We start from the raw sequence: 18,620 nt of genomic DNA on the forward strand, positions 1-18,620 counted from the left end.
CACGTAAAAGCAAAGATATCCTGAGATTCTGGGGACAAGGGAATAGAAAAGAATGCATCTTTCAAATCTAGGACTGAGAAGTGGGTAGTAGTGGCAGGGATCTGAGAGAGGAGGGTGTAAGGGTTGGGCACTAGTGGGTGGATGGGGACCACAGAGGAGTTGACAAGGCGAAGGTCTTGAACCAGCTTGTAAGACCCGTTAGGTTTCTTAACTGCCAGAATGGGGGTGTTGAAAGGAGAGTGTGTAGGCCTAAGATATCCCTTTCGTAATAAATCTTAGATGATGGGTTCTAATCCGAGGAGGGCTGTGGTTGTGAGTGGCTATTGTGGTTGACTAATATATCTTGAAGGGTCCCGTAAGACAATATGAATAGGACTGCATTTAGCCATAGAGGGTGTAGTTGTGTCCCAAACCTCAGGGTTAACTGGTTTAGATAGTTGTGGAAGAGTGTGTGAAGGAGGTGTATCTGCCCCTAGGAACATCATGAGGAAATGAGAGGTAGGAGAGATGTAGGGTGATATATGAATGGTGACTTTCAATAGTGAGAGTATGTCCCTTCCCAGAAGGGGAGTGGGGCAATGGCTTATAACGAGAAAGGAGTATGTGAAGGACAACAGGGATCCCTGCATATAACATGATAGGGGGGGGTTCGAGGAAAAATCTGTTTACCTCCTACCCCGACAATAGGAGTTTTTGAGGGTGTGGTAGGACCCCAATACTCCCTCAAGACTGAAAAAGCGGCACCAGTATCTAAGAGGAAGGTAATGAAGCATCCATCCACCAGGAAGGTGACCCTAGGCTCTTGCTTCTTGATGGTAATACTTGGGAGGGAAGGCCCAGGGCTCCGTCAATCCTCCTTTGCCAAGCCCAGGAGAGGCTGGGGTTGCCGGGTGGCTGACCAACCTCCCTTCGGGGTTGTTGGGCAGTCCGCCCCCCAGTGTCCCCTTTGGTGGCATTTTGGGCAGGGGGTGGAGGGTGTCCTCGGCAAAGGATAATCCTTGGCCCAATGTCCCTCCTTACCACATTTGAAGCAAGCTCCAGGGGGTGTCTTATTAGGACAGCGTGGTGATGACCTTCTCTGAATGACCTGGGCCAGCATTTGGAACTTGGCATTTTCAGCCCTCTGCCTACGGCGTTTGCTTTCATCCTCTCTACCATGAAAAACCTTGAAAGCGACAGAGAGGATTTCAGTCTGAGGAGTAGCAGGGCCCTGTTCAAGCTTTTTAAGCTTGGCTTTAATGTCAGGGTAGCTTTGGGAAAGAAAATATGTCATTAAGACATGACGGCCATCAGGGGTTTCTGGGTCGAGGTTTGTGTACTGTTGAAGGGCCTTGGTTAGTCTATCCAAGAATTCTGAAGGTGTTTCTTCCTTTCTTTGAATGACCTCCTGCACCTTTTGAAAGTTAACAGCCTTGCGGGTGGCCTTTTTCAGGCCTGCCAAGAGTCAGGACGTAAAAAGGTCACGAGACTGCAAGCCTTCAGAGGTGTTGTAATCCCATAGGGGATCCTGCTCTGGGACAGCATGAGGGCCCATGGGGTGGTTGGGATTGGTCCTATGATTTTCATCAGCATGGGCTTGGGCTAGCTCCCAGACCCGTCGCCTTTCCTCGGGGAGAAGTGTATTGGCCAAGAGCATGTAGATGTCATGATGAGTGAGGCTATATGCTTGCAGGACCCATTGAAACTCCCGAATGTAAGTGGTGGGGTCAGTGGTGAATGAGCCTAGCTTCCTCTCTAGCTGAGTAATGTCCGACATGGAGAAGGGCACGTGGACTCTGATGACACCCTCGGGACCAGCTACCTCACAAAGGGGTGCAATTGTCTTGGGTGTGGGAAGGAGTCCCTTAGACCTGGTAACAGGAGGACTGAAAGAGGCAGGCAGCGGACAGGAAGGAGAGGGAGGGGAAGGGGATGTCTCTGTGGAGGAGGAGGTGGAGCAGGCAGAAGAGGACGGAGGGGAGGGGGATGAAATGGAAGGCTGAGGATCCATGGAACCAGGCGGAGGAAGAGGAGGGTATAGCGGGAGAGAAGGAGCAGATGGGGCTGGAGGATAAGGTGGGGGTTCATCTGCTGGGTCAAATGAGGAAGAATCTGCGAAGTCAGGAGTAGAAGTAGGGGAAGAGAGGGGTTTGCAAGCAAGGAGGACTTCAGAGGGGGAGCAGGAGGAGAAGCGAGCAGGGTGCTGTGCGAGAAGGCTAAAACCTTCAACGCAGGGAATCTCCCTCCACTTTTTCAGACGCTGGCAGTAGTTAAAAAGGTCTCGAAGGAGGTTTGGATCTAAGGAGCCTTCTGGAGGCCAATGATTGCCATTATCCAGTGGATATGTAGGCCAATCTTGGGTACAGAATTTGATTAGAAGTTTGGGCTTGATGTCTGGTGTGAGGGAGAGTGTGGCCAGACTTTTTATTAAACATTTGAGAGGTGAGGATTCAGGTATAGATGAAGAGGTGCCCATAGTCACAGGGAGAGATGGAAGAGAGAAAGAGAGAATAAGCGTAAACAAGAGAGACAAAGGGAAAACCCAGGCTGGAACGCCTTCCAGGAAGTCCAGGGTGAACGGGGGTCAGGTGGGCGTCCCCAAAATGACCAGCCATCACCAGGAACTACAGAGGGCACTACCCGGTTGTCACCAGTGAAGTGCGATCTGTGAGACCCAATGGGGTCAGAGCCACGGGCAACCTGACGTCAGGAAAATTTTCGACCGCAGCAGAAAAAGTCAGTAATAAAAACAGAACTTCCGTACCAGCAGAACGCAGTTCCAGGCCGGGAGTTCAGTTTTTTCCGCCCGAGCAGAAAGGCGGCTTCAGTCAGACACAGTAGCCCCGCAGGAGACAGCAACTCTAGCCGCAGCGGCGGCAGTGGCAGCGGAGGAGGAAAAAAACCACAGAGCCTCTCGTGTAAACTCAGAAGCCTCATGCCCCAAGGGAAACGGATCACCAGAGGGTCCACTGCCACCAGTAAAGGTCTTAGTGGTGTGAATTCCCTTCCCCCAACGAGGGTCTGGAGTGTGCCGGACGATCAACGGTCACAGTCCCAGCTTTAGCTCGAAGGGAGTTGGCGAGCCGGGGTCAAGGGAGGCTTACCTATGGTCGAATCAATGGTGAGTGCAGAAAAACCGGCGTCTGAAAACAGCGGACCTGGGCGTAGAGTCTTCAGTGGGGCAGGGGATGGGGCTCTTGTTGGAAAGAGCTCACCCATCTCCTCACACGGGGCACCAGAATGAAAGAATTCCCCACACAAAGACACTTCACCGGGAGAATTCCAATTTTATTGCAAAAAGCTGTGTGCTTATATAGAACTAAAGGGGAGATGGTAGGGCTTAAATAAATGGCAGGCTACCCATTTATTGACAAGTTCTTCCAGATATCAGCTCCCGCACCCAGGAATTAGTTCTCATTGGGGCTAAGGTTCCCCGCCAGCGAGATTTGAAATTGGCGCCGGCGGGAGAGTTCACAAGGGCGGGAACTTTTCGCGCCACTGCAGAGAAGAAGAAAGTAGGGAGAAGAAGTCCTTAGGTGCCATGTTGGGGTTTTTTCTCTGGGGTACAGCTGCCGTTTATACTTTTCCCAACAGAACAGATTTGAAAAACATGGACTTGAAAGGTGGGAGTAAAACTGGGTCTAAGGAAGTTGCAGTTTTTAAAGACTTTATTATTGCTAACATATTTTATCATTACTAATATATATTTGTATCTGGCAAGTGGAGATCTAGCTAGCTAGTGAGCCAGCTATTTCCTTTCTGATCATCATGAGAGCTGCTTCCCACTGCCAAATTCTTTCACCATATGTCCTTCTTCACCTTGAGCTCCAAGGAATGGAACCAGCAACTGTGGACTGAGACCTCCAAAACCATGAGCCCCCAAATAACCTTCCCTCCTCTATATTGTGCTGGTTGGGTCTTTTAGTCAGAGCAGTAAAAAATCTGAATAAATTAAATTAGTACCAAAAAGTGGAGTCATTGCTGTGACTAGCCTCACCATATGGTTCAGAAGTTTTGGAGCTTTTTTGAAATTGGTGCAAGGAATATTGAGATGCTCAACAGTGCAAGCTGAAAATGGTTTATACTGTTATAAGCAGAAAGCTTAATTTCCAATTCTGGTGGGAGCTCAGAAGACCAGAATGCCAATGGAACCATGGAAAGTGAAGACATGGCTTGAGAGGGTTCAGAGGAGGATACTATTGGTAAGTGGACTAGAGGCCATTAATGTTATGTTCTGGCTGAGAAGTTGTCTGCATTTTGCTTATGTCCTGAGACTTTCTGTGAGGCTGATTTTCAAAGTGATGAACATCTTAACCTGACAGAATAAATGTTCAGGGAGCATAGAATTCAGGAAGTGGCATGGGTATTGTTGGTGGTTTTTACCCAAGTTTATTGTGATATTCAGGAGCAGAAAACTGAACAGATTTGAAAAACATGGGCTTGAAAGGTGGGAGTAAAACTGGGTCTAAGGAAGTTGCAGTTTTTAAAGACTTTATCCATTACTAATGAAATGCAAAAGACTTTGCCCAGAGACAATAAGAAAGATGGTTTGGGCTGGGGATGTGGCTCAAGCGGTAGCGCACTCGCCTGGCATTCATGCGGCCCGGGTTTGATCCTCAGCACCACATACAAACAAAGATGTTGTGTCTGCCGAAAACTAAAAAATAAATAAATAAATATTTAAAAAAAAAAAAGAAAGATGGCTTGAGGGCATCCCAGGAGCTGACAAGACCACACCCAACTCAGGCTTAAGGGAGTAAAAGTGAAAATTCTCTTGAGGAAAGACAATTGGGAAATCCTTCTTGCACAAGGGGGCCTAGGAAGCTTTTCCAATGTGCTTACCACCAGACACTCAGAGGCTGCTGCAGCCAGGATTCCTGAAGGCTTTACTACTTACTGCTTGGGATGGCAATAGACATTGATAACAACCACATGGGACTGGTTCTGAAGGAATATAGGATGCTGGAGTTAGGGGGTCTTGGAAGTTTCCATCAAGATTTCAAAGGAAGGCCTGGGAGACAAGGCAAAGTGCAGCAGGGTTGGAGTCCATGCAGGCAGCCCCTGAGAGGGCAAAGTGTGGAGGTGTGAGGAGGAAGCCAAAGCTGCAGTGGAGACCCCCAACATTAAGAAATGCCAGTAATATGAGACATCATCCTAGGAAAGCTGCAAGAATCAAAGAGAGACAAGCCAAAAGAAAGCCACTTGGCTACAAACAACAAAGCTACATGGGCAGATCTACACAAGCCCTTTGGAGAGAACATCATGATGCTATGTGCTCCAGATGCCAGCCACAGAACTGCAGAACTTGTTTTCCCAGCTGGATTTCAGTCTTAGTTTGTTCTTATCCCTTCTTTCTATGCCCCTATTTTTCTGAATGGAAATGTTTGCTCTGTACCATTATATATTGAATACTTGTAAATTGCTTTTAATTTTATGGGACCTCAAAATGCAATATTGCCTTGACTTTGAACTTGAACTTTGAGCAATATTGGAACTGTTGAAACTATGGGGACTCTTCGGAATGGACTATTAAAATCATTAAAGGAAGCACTGTATTCTTTTGCCTATTCAATGCAGCACTGGGAGTGCCCAAGCCCTGGGTGGCTGGCAGCTACCACACTGAACCATCCAGTGTAGTCGCTTTACAGGTTTCACTCTCACTTCCAGGTCCATGATTCACTGCAGATGTTTTTCATGTGTGATGTGGTGAAGTATCAGAGTTTTCATCTTTCCAAACCTTGATCCACTCGTTCTACTAACACTAATCGAAAAGTCTTTCCTTCCCCAAGGGAATAAACTTGAAGTCAACTGACAGGGTGTGCAGGGGGCCTATTCATAGAGTCCACCAATTCCCCATTGCACTGCCTGATTACTCTGGCTGAAGAGTAGTCTGATTCCTCCAGCTGTTCTTCTTCTGCAAGATGAAGACAAGTTTGAGATTCGGGGGACCAGGGGCAGAATGCCCCTGGATGTGAGGTATTCATGTGTAAGACAATGCAAGAAGTTTCAGAGATTGGGTTATAGGAGTCTTAACACAATCAGTAAATTAATCACCTGATGGGATTAATTGAGTGGTGACTGAAGGCAGGTGGGGTGTGGCTGGAGAAGGTGGGGCATTGGAAACATATCTTTGGGGATATATTTGTATCTGGCAAATGGAAATCTCTCTCTGATCTGTGATCATCATGATAGCTGCTTCCCTCCACCACACTTCCACCATGACGACCTGCCTCATCCTGAGTGCCAAGGAATGAATCCACCTGTCTGTGGCCTAAGAACTCTGAAGCTGTGAGCCTCCAAATGACCCTTTCCTCTTCTACAATTGTGCTTTTAGTCACAGCAATGAAAAAGCTGACTAAAACAAGAGGGCAGATATTTTATTAGTTTTGGATATGACATGTGGATGTCATACTAGTATTAAAGTGTGGGAAGCCATTCTCGCATGTGATTGGGCACCTCCCTGATTGGGTGTGAGGCATTCTGGCTAAACTGTGTGGGAACTAATCCCCACCCTCTCTAGGTGTGAGAGCCCATCCGTGTAGGGGTGTGACTGACCATTGACCCTGAGACCAATCACTGACCCTGAAATTGGAATGCAATCCCCCTCGACCTTCATTGGATAGAATTTTCCCCTGAATTTCTTGTTCCCCAATAAAAGGCCACTCCCTGGTGTGCTCCCTCTCTCTCTCTCCTGCTAGACTGTGTAAACCTCGCTGCCCCACTGGGTGGCTTGAGGCAGGAGCCAGAGGGGAGAGCTGTCTCAGACCTGGTCAAAGAAAAAGGTAAATTGAGTTTTGTGTGTTTATTTTGATCTCACTAGTTAACTTCTATGCTTCAAACCTCTTGTATGAAGCCGGCATATTGGTCACATGGTGGATTAAAGGCCACAGGGCAGCCATTATATAAATTTATATATCATAGTTTGTATATTCTATTAATATTAAAGGCTACATGGCAGATATTATGTTAGTTTTAGAAGACAAAGTATAGATATTATGCTAATATTAAAGGCCACAAATCAGTTATTTTATTAGTTTTAGAGATTGAAGAATGGCTATAATATTAATATTGAAGTCCACAGTACAGCTATTATATTAATTTTGGATGCTCTAGTGTGGATAAAATATTAGTACTAAAGGCTACATGGAAGATATTAAATTAGTTTTAGATGCAATACTATGGATATTCCAGTAACATAAAAAGTGAATGAGCAGCTATTGTATAAATTATACAAAGTATAGTATAGACATTATAATAATATTAAAGGCTAGAGGGCAGCTAATCTATTAGTAACAGATTCTGTACTATAAACATCAGATTGGTCTTTAGCACCACTGCATAGCTATTTTATTAATTTCATGTGCTACATGTGGATAAAATGTTAGTATTAAGGTAATAAGACAACTATTGGTATTACATGCCTCACTATGGATATCATATTAATAATAAGGCCACAGATCAGCTACTACATTCATTTTAGATGCTATGTATGGATATTACATTAGAATTAAAAGCCACAGCACAGCTATAATATCAGGTTTTGATACTGTACTATGAATATAATAACAAGCCACATCAGTTGTATATGCTCTAGTAAGGATAGTATATCAATATTAAAGGCCATTGGATAAATATTATATCAGTTTTAGATGATATAGTATACATATTAGTTTTACATGCTATAATACCTGTTTATAATACTAATATCATATTAGTTTTAAAAGCAACAGGACAGATATTGTATTAATTTTAGATATTTAATAAAAATGTTACATAAATATTAATATATTAGTATCAGATGCTACACTATGGATAGTAAAAATAAAAGTAAAAGTGTAACTATCATTTAGTTTTAGATATTCTAGCAGGATATCAAAGTAATATTAAAGGACACAGGATTAATTATTATATTAGCTTTAGATACTATATAATAATATTGTATTAGTATTACTTGCCACAGGCCAAGTATTCTATTTATTTCAGATGCCATGGTATTAATATCAAATTCATGCCAAGGCCTCAGTGCAACTATTGCATTAGTTGTAGATGCTATTTTATGGGCATCATATTAGCATGAAAGCAACATTGAAGCAATTACATTGGTTCTGGAGGTCACACTGTGGATATCGTATTAATGTTAAAGGCCATAGAAAATGTATTTGGATATTATGTTAATAATAAAGAAAACAAGCCAGAGATTTAATTAGTTTTAGTTGCTATAATATCTACATCATATTAACATGGAAGTTAACAGGGCCGCTATTATATCAGTATTAGATGCTCTACTAAAGATGCTACATTAATGTTAAAAGCATTAGCATATCAATTTTAATGCTATTGTATAGATATCATGTTGGTATTAAAGATCATAGGGCAACTATCATATTAGTTTTAGATAGTATAATATAGATATTATGTTAAAATTAAAGGTCACAGGGCAATTGTTACATTAGCTTTAAAATCTATAATACCTATATTATATAAATTGTAAATATCACAGGAAAACTATGATATTAGTTGTGAATATTACGGTAGGATATAATGTTAGTACTAAAGGCCATGAGACAGCCATTATATTAGATTATAGGCCACAGTATACATATTATATTAATATTAAAGACCACATGGCAGTTACTATGTTAGTTTTATAGGCCAAATAATGCATATTATATTAATATTAAATGCTACAGGGCAGTTGTTATTTTAGCTTTATGGCTAAAGTATTGATATTATATTAATATTAGGGTTAGATGGTCACAGGCCATCTTTTATATTGGTTTTAGAGGCTGTAATATGAATATCATATTAATATTAAAGACCATAGAATAGATAATATATTAGCTATAGAAGTTATAATATGGATAACATAATAGTCTTTAAGGCTACAGGGCAGCTATTTTATTAGTTATAGCTGCCAGAGTATTGATACTGTATTAGTATTGAAGGCAACTGAACAGCCATTATATTCATGTTAGATGCCACACTTTGGATATCATATTAGTATAAAAGGCCACAGCACAGCTCTTGTATCAGTTTTATATGCTACAATATGAATATCATGTTAGTATTAAATGCCACAGGGCAGATATTATATTAAATTTTGATGATATAATTATAGATATATTAGGAAGACCACAGAGCATGTATTATATCAGTTTGAGATGCTACAATTTGGATACTGGATTAGTATTAAAAGGACACAGGCAGCTATTAATTTCAGTTTTAGAGGCCACCATATGGATATTATATTAATATTAAACCCACAGGGAATCTATCAGATTTTGATGTTCTTATATGGATATCATATCAGCATTAAATGCCACAGGCAGCTATCACATGAGTTTTATATGCTATAATATGAATATCATATGAGTACTAAAGGCCATAAGGCAGCTATTCTTTTAGTTTTAGACACTATAGTATTAATATCTTATTATTATAGGCCACAGGGCAGCTATCATATTAGTTTTATATGCTATATTAGTTTTAAAGGTCAGTTATATAGCAGATATTACATAAAATTTAGGTGCTATTTTATGGATGCCATGTTAGTACTAAGGGCACAAGGCAGGTAGTATATTAGTTTTAGAAACCATAGTAGGAATGCTACATTGATATGGAGGGCCAGAAGAGACCTATTATATTTGTGTATGGATATAATATTAATATAGAAGGCCACAGGTAAGTTATTCTATTGTAATTAGAAGTCACATTGTATATGTATGTATGTATGTATGTATATTAATATATTAGTAATACTAAAGGCCACAAGAAAGCTATTTTATTAGTTTAAGATATTATAGTATAGAGGCTGTATTTGTAGCTCAGTGGTAGAGCACTTGCCTAGCACATGTGAGGCACTGGGTTTCATCCTCAGCACCACATAAAAATAAATAAATAAAACAAAGGTATTGTGTTCATCTACAACTAAGAAAAATATTTTAAAAATTTAAAAGATGTTATAGTATTTTAAAAATTTAAAGATGTTATAGTATCTTATATAGTATCTTATTATATTTTTGCATTAATAATAAGTGCCACAGGGCAGATATTATATTAGTGTCAGTTGTAGTAGTATGGATATTACATTAATGTTAATGGTCACAGGCAGGTATTATATTCATATTTGATGGTTTATTATGCATATTACATTAGCATGCAAAACCAATGGGCAACTATTGTATCAGTTTGAGACACTAAAGTATGAATATTTATACTAATATTAAAGGGCTCAGGGTAGATATTATATTAGGTGAAGATACAGTTGTATTGGTACTGCATTAATATTAATGGCCACCAGGAAGGTTTTATACTAATTTTAGATGCTATAGTATAAATATCAATTAGTAATGAAGCCACTGGGTACCTATTATATTAGTATTTGATTCACTGATATAGATGTCACATTAATATTAAAAGCCACAGTACATATATTAGTTTAAGATGCTATTTAGTTTAAGATGTTAAATTAATACTAAAGTTCACAGGCCAGCTATTATATTAGTTTAAGATGCTATACTAAGGATATTACTTTAGTATTGAAAACAAAGGGTAATTATATTATAGCTTGAGCTCATTAATGAATATCATTTTACCACAAAAGACTACATGAGCTATTACATTCGTTTTCAAAGCTATGACAAGGATTTATATTAAAATTAAAGGCCACATGGCAGTTATTAATTTTGCATGCTATAGTATGGATATTATTGAGTATTAAAGACATAAAACAGATATTAAATTAGTTTTACAGGCTATAAAATTGATATTACATCAAATTTAAAGGCCACAGAGCAGCGATTATATTTATTTTAGATGCTATTATAGAAATATTATATTACTGTTAAGGGCAGCTAAATATGAGTATGGGTATCATACTAGGATCAAAAGCCATAGAGCAACTATAATATTAGTTTACTATTAGTTTTAAATGCTATAATATGGATATTATATTAGTACTAAAGTCTCAGGGCAGGTATTTTATCACTCTAAGATGATAAGAATATGGATATTACATTAGTATTAAATATGCCAGTACTATAATTGTGTTATTTTTAGATGACACAGTATGGATAACATTCTAGTATTAGATTTCACAAGGGATTTATCATATTATTTTAGAATCTTTTGTGTGGGTACCATATAAGCACTAAAGGCCATGGTGAGCAATTATATTAGCTTTATATTTTATATTATGAATAACATATGAATACTAAATGCCACAGGGCACCTTTTATGTTAGTTTTAGATGCTGTAGGATGGATATTGTATTAAGATTATAGGCTACAGTAGAGCAATTATATTAGTTTTAGAGGCAATAGTATAGATATAATATTAATATTAAACTGCATAGGTCAGTTATTTTATTAGTTTTAGATGCTACATTATGAATATGAATGTCAAAAATACCACAGGGCAGGTATTATTTCAGATTTAGAGGCCACAATATTGATATTATATTAATAACGACAGGAAGCTATTTTATTAATTTTAGATGCTATAGTACAGAAATTAGTATTAAGGATCAGATGGGGGCTGGGTTTGTGGCTTAGTGGTAGAGTGCTTGCCTAGCATGTGCAAGGCCCTGGGTTCGATCCTCAGCACCACATAAATAAATAAAATAAAGATATTGTGTCCAACTACAAATAAATAAATATTTTATAAAAGGGTCAGGTGGCAGATATTAGATGATCTCTAGTATGAATATCATATTAATATTAAATGTTATAGGGCAACAATTATATTAGCTTCAGAGGATTATAGTTTGGGTATCATGTTACTTAAGGCAAAGAAGTAGATATTTTGCTAATTTTAGATGCTACAGATATCATATTTGTACTAAAGGCCACAAGTTCAGCCATTATATATTAGCTTTTGATGCTATACTATGGATATATATTAATACTGAAGGTCACATGACAGCCACTGTATCAGTACTACGGGCCACAGAAGACAGGACAGTTATTTATTCATTTCAGATGCTATAATATGGTCATTATTTTATTATTAAAAGCTTTATGGCAACTATTATGCTAATTTTTGATGATATAATATGCATATCATATTAGAATTAAAGGCCACAAGGCAGTTATTATATTAGATTTTGATGCTATAATATGGATATTTTATTAGTACTAAAGTGTCCAGGGAACCTGTTACATTAATTTGAGATGTTATAATGAGGGTAAAATAATAATACTAAATCTATAGGCAGCTAATATACCAATTTTCAATGCTATCGTATGGATAATGTTAGTATTAAAAGATCATGTGGTGGCTATTATATCAGTTTTACATGCTATAATGTAGATATGATATCGGTGTTAAAGGCCACAATGAAGCTATTTTATCAGCATTATCTAATAATGTGGATAAGATATTAGTATTAAAAGACACAAGGCAAATATTACATAAGTTTTAAATATTATAATAAGAATATCATATTAGCATTAAAGGCCACACAGGAGAGCTCTTACATTAGTTTTGGATGCTCTACTATAGATATCATGGTAGTATTTGTGGGGAGCCATTCTCACACGTGATCGGGTGCCTCCCGTTGAGGGTCTGAGGCACTTTGGCAAAAGTCGAAGTTTTTCCCGGCCCTTTCCTGATGAGAGAGCCCATCCGTGTGGGGGTGTGCCTGACCACTGACCCCGGAGACCCAATCGCTGACCCTGACCTTGGAGTGCAGCCCCCCCTCAACCTTCATTGGATGGAATTCTCCCCTGAATCTCTTGTTCCCTAATAAAAGGCTAGTCCCCAGCGTGCTCTCTCTCTCTCTCCTGCTAGCCCTGAGTAATCCTTGCTGCCCTGCTGGGCCGCTAGAGGAGCGAACCAGAGAGGGGAGCCATCTCGGACCTAGCAATAGAATTAAGGTAATTGAGTCTTGTGTTTTTATTTCGATCTCGTCTAACTAACTTTATGCCTAGAACCTCATTAATGAAACCACTGCGCAGGCCGCGTGGTAGAGTATTAAAGGCTACAAAACAATTATTATGCCAATTTTAATTGCTAGAGTGTGGATAATAAATTAGTATTAAAGGCCATAGGCTGCTTTTCTATCAGTTTTAGATGTGATAGTAAAGATATTATTCTAATATTAAAAGCCACATGGAAGCTACTATATTAGTCTTATAGGTATTATATGGATATTATATTATTATTAAATGTCACAGGGCAGCTATTATGTTCATTTTATATGTCATAGTATCAATATTATATTAATATCTAAGAGCATATGTTAAAGGCCATAAGGCATATATTATATTAATTTTAGGTGAAATTTTATGGATGCCATATTAGTACTAATTGTACTGGCAGGAACTATATTAATTCTGGATGTTATAATACAAATATTATAGCAGTATTAAAAGCCACAGGACAGCTATTATATTAGTTTTAGATGCTATAGTTTGAATATTATATTAATATTAAAGACCATGATGGAGCTATTAATTTTAGAGCCACATATGGGTATATTAATATTAAATTCACATTTTAGTTATATATCAGCTTTAGATGCCACAATATGGATATAATATTAAAGTTCACTGGGGGTTTATTATATCAGTTTTGAATCCATAGTATGGATGATAACATATTAGTATTAAAAGACCACAAGTCATCTGTTATTTTACTTTTAGAGGCCACATGATTGGTATTATATTAATATTAAAGGCCATAGGGCAGCTATTATATTACTTGTAGTTGCTATATTATGGATATCATCATAGTATTAAAGGACATAGTGCAGGTATTATATTAGTTTTGGATGCTATAGTGTTGATATCATAATAGTATTAAAGGCCATGAGGTAGCTATTAAACTAATTTTAGATGCTATACTATGGATGTTATATTAGTACAAAGGGTCAAAAGACCACTCTCATATTATTTCTAGGTAGTATAGGATTATGATAGTCAGCTTTTCCACCATTGTGTCTCAAAGTCCTGACAAGAACATTTTTAGAGAATAAAAATTTTATTTGGCACTCATGGTTTCCAAGATTTCAGCCCATAGAAGGCCAACTCCATTGCTGTGAATGAGGAAAGCATCTAAGAATGTGGCAAACAGGAAGCAGATACAGAGCTCTGTTCATCGGGAAAAAATACAAAGAATGCCCCCAGTGAACCACCTCCTCCAGCCACACTACCTAACTACAGTTTCCACCCACTAAAACTCAATCAGTGGATTAATGGACTGATTGGGTTAAGGCTCTCATAACCCAATTATTTCATGTCTAACCTTTCTTGTGTTTTTTACACATGACATTTTGAGTGACATCTCATATCTAAACCATAATATTCTGCTCCACCCCTCAAAAGTTCATGTCCTTCTCACAATGCAATGTACTTTGAGTCCATTTCCAAGAGTTTAGAGGTTCTTAACAGTTCCAGCATTCCCCAAAAGTCCAATTCCAAAGATTCTTCTGAGACTCAAAACAAAATCACAGTGTGAACCCCTGTAAAAATCAGTATATACATACATCCAATATATAATGACACAGATTAAACATTTCCATTCCACTAGGGAGAAATAGGGGCAAATAGAGAGAAGGGATGGGACCAAAGCAACTCCAAAATCCAGCTGGGCAAACAAGACCTGTATTTCCACATCCAGCATCTGAGGCATATGGCATTGTGATATTCTATCCAAAGTTCCTGTGTAGCTCCACTCCTATCATTTTGTTAGTAGCAGTCTACATGGCTCTTCTTGGCCTGTCTCTGCTCAATTCCTTGAGATTTCCTTGGCAGATGTTCCATGATACTGGCATCTCTTAATCCCAGAGTTCTTCACTGCAATTTCAGCTTCCTTCTCACTTTTTCATTCATCAGCCTCTCAGGGGCTACCTGCAGGGACTCCAACCCTGTTACACTTTGCCTAGTCTCCCAGGTTTTCCTTTGACATCTCCATGGAAGCCTCCATGACCCCCTTAGTCCAGCATCTTTCAACCCTACAGAACCAGCACCACAAGGTTGATGCCAAGTTCCCACCATCTCAAGTAGCAGCCAAGCCTCCTGAGACCATGGTTTCAGCAGCCTCTAGGTGCCTGAGCCTCTAAGTATGGTGAAACAACTTCCTAGGCCCCCTTGTGCAAACAGGATGGGGACGGTCTTGCCAATTCCTGAGATGCCTTCAGGCCAACTTTCCTATTGTCTCTGTGTAAAGCATTTAGCATCTCTTTTGTGGTTCTAGTTTCTTTCGTTAGCCTCAGTTTGCCTACACTTTTCTGACAAAACTGAAAGTTATTCAAATCTTTCTCCACTGATTTATGATCCTGATTATCACTTGGCCAAAAGTTGCCAGAAATATTTGTGTCACTGCCTGAATGCTGTGCTTGCCTTGAAATTTGCACCACCAGATTATTTACACTATCACCTTTAAATTCAGCCTCCCAGAAAGTCTCAGAACAAAGCAAAATATACATAACTTCTTAACCAGAATTTAACAAAAATGGCTTCTCATTCTATTTCCAATATAGTTCTCTTCTCCTAAAACCTCACGAGTCCAATTGTTACTGTCTATACTCCTGTCAGCATTACAGACTTATAGGCTCCCACCAGAACCCCCCATTAAGCTCCACTTACAACATTCTAAAGCTCCAGCTTGCATCTCTAAACTTTTCAAAATTTCTTTCCCCAAAAAAACAGCTTCAAAGGCTTCTGAACCCCATGTGACCATGTGCTATTATATACAGCAATAACCCACTCTAGGTACCACTTTGTGTTTTAGTTAGCTTTTTCTGCCACTGTGATGAAAAGATCTGACAAGAAAACATTTAGAGGAGGAAAAGTTTACTGGGTGTTCATAGTTTCTGAGGTCTCAGTCCAAATATGACCATTGTTTTTGGCTCAAGGTAAGACAGAGCATGATCATGGCCAAAGGGTATGGAAGAAAAAAGTGGCTCAGGGCATGGCAAATAATAAGAAAGAGATCTCTGCTCACCATGAACAAAATATAAAACCCAAAGGCATGTCCCCAGTGACCCATCTCTCCAGCCACACCCTAAGTAAACACCCACCCTAAATTAACAGCCTCTTGTTAAAAACCACTTAATCCCAATGTGTGAGTCAATGTACTAATTATGTTAGGTTCTCATAACCAAATCTTTTGACATCTCAGTTTTTTTCCACTGTCTTAGCAAGGGACTTTTGGGAATTTCATATCTAAACCATAACAGGTATAGATTTGATATTAGTATGAAAGGCCAAAGCTTAGCCATTACATTACTTTTAGATGCTCTAGTAATGAATATCATATTAAAGATAACAGGGCAGCATAGATGTTATTATGGAGACTATATTAGTATTAAAGGTCACAGGGCACATATTACATCCGTTTTAGATAACAGTATGCCTATTATATGAGTGTTAAAGGCCATATTACAGATATCATATTAATATAAGATGCCATAGTATGAATAACAAATTAATATTAATTGCCATATGGCAACTATCATATTACAATTAATACTCTATTATGGATATTATAATAGTATTAAAGGTCAAGGAAACTATTGTGTCACTTTAGATTCTCTAGTATGGATAACATATTAGCATTAAAGATAATAAGGCAGCTATTATATTAATTTTACAGCCCACAGGATGAATATAAAAAACTTAGGGGCTGGGGATGTGGCTCAAGCTGTAGCGTGTTCGCCTGGCATGCATGCGGCCCGGGTTTGATCCTCAGCACCACATACAAACAAAGATGTTGTGTCCGCCAATAACTGAAAAATAAATATTAAAAATTAAAAAAATTTTAAAAATTAAAAAATAAAAATAAAAAACTTAAATGCCACAGGGCAGCTATTATATCAGTTTTAGGTGCTATATATTGGTATCACATTAGTATTAGTTTTAAATACTCAAATATGGATATCATATTAATATTGAAGGCCATAGGAAAACTATTGTGTCAGTTTTAGATGATGATATAATAAGAATATCATATTAGTATTAAAGACCACAGCTCAGATATTTTATTAGCTTTAGATTCAATAGCATGGATATTCCATTAATATTCAAAGCCACATAGAAGCTAGTGTATCAGTTTTATATAATAGGGAGCTATTATATTAACAAGTAATATTAGTCTTGAAGCCAAAGTTCAGCTACTATAATAGTTTAAGATGTTATGTTATTAATATTAATTTAATTTCCAGGAGCACGCCACGTGGAGGTGTGTTGCTGCGGGTCTCAACATGGTGGGGTCTCCGTTAGTTGTCCCACCCAGGCTGATTCTTTCCTGAACCCACAGGAAGACGTCCAGTTTCAGAAGGAGGTGCAGCACATCCGCCAGCGCATAACCCAGCAAAAAAAGCAAGAAAAACTTATTCCTGGAGTAATTTTTGTAGGCCATCTGCCTCCAGCACTTTATGAAACCCAAATCAAAGCATATTTCTCCCAGTTTGGCACTATTACAAGGTTTAGACTATCCAGAAGTAAAAAGACTGGAAATAGAAGAGGCTATGCCTTTGTGGAGTTTAAGTCTGAAAATGTTGCCAAGATAGTTGCTGAAACAATGAATAACTACCTTTTTGGTGAAAGACTCTTGGTGTGTCATTTTATGCCACCAGAAAAAGTACACAAAGAACTTTTTAAAGAGTGGAATGCTCCATTTCGTCAGCCATCGTATCCAGCCCGTGAAGCGGTATAATCGGAATCCGACATTTTTTCAAAAACTGCAAATGGAAGACGATTTAAAAAGAAAGAAAAATTGCTCAGGAAAAAATTAGCAGCAAAAAGAATTAATTGTGATTTTTCTTCATTGGTTTTATCATCCAATAAGACCAAAGATCCTTCAGATAAACCTACAAAGAAGAAAAAGTCTTCAGGCATACCAAAGAAGAAGAAGAAGCGGGTTTCTAAAGGCACTGCTGCCACTCCTGAGAAGTCTATAGATAGCCAGAGCCCTAGACCACAGTTTGTACACCAACATTGTTAGAGAAACGAAAACCTGAAGTGGCAGGAATGGATGATGATGAAGATAATGAAATAGTTTTCAAGCAGCCTGTATATTAAAAAGTGTTCAACGTCTCTAGCAATTAGAGAAATGCAAATCAAAACTACTCTTAGATTTTGTCTCACTCTATCAGAATGGCAATCATCAAAAATACAGGTAACAATAAATATTGGTGAGGATGTGGCAAAAAAAGGGAAATTCATACATTGCTGGTGGGATTGAAAATTGGGGCAACCATTATGGAAAGCAGTATGGATATTCCTCAGAAAACTGGGAATCAACCACCATTTGACCCAGCTATCTCACTCCTTGGTTTATACCCAAAGGATTAAAATCAGCATACTATAGTGATGCAGCCACATGGATGTAGTAGAGACTCCAACACCTAAATAGTCAGGGAAGAAAAGATGAAGACAAAAACCAAGCAGTGATTCTGAACTTATTATATGAATATATATCTTCTGACAAAATGTGATGGGTTTTTTTTCTTACAGTGGCTGACTATATTTTACAAGGTACAACAAAATGTAACCATCAGTAGACTCAAAAGAGAAAACATGCTGTTTGGAAAGCAATCAGTACTTTGGCCTTTTTGCCCCTGTTGAAGTACCGGGGTACATCAGAGCTTGCAGTGGTTGGGCTCACACTGCCTTTGCCCTGGTCTCAGTTTTCCTATC

General features: G+C 38.6%; 1 pseudogene; it reads left to right on the plus strand.

Annotated features, from left to right (window-relative positions):
* Positions 1-1,754: 1,754 nt before the first annotated feature.
* LOC113178345 (MKI67 FHA domain-interacting nucleolar phosphoprotein pseudogene) lies at positions 1,755-18,002 on the plus strand (annotated as a pseudogene).
* The last annotated feature ends 618 nt before the right edge of the window (positions 18,003-18,620 follow it).

This window comes from Urocitellus parryii, chromosome 3 (assembly GCF_045843805.1).
Source record: "Urocitellus parryii isolate mUroPar1 chromosome 3, mUroPar1.hap1, whole genome shotgun sequence".
NCBI classification, from domain to species: Eukaryota; Metazoa; Chordata; class Mammalia; order Rodentia; family Sciuridae; genus Urocitellus; species Urocitellus parryii.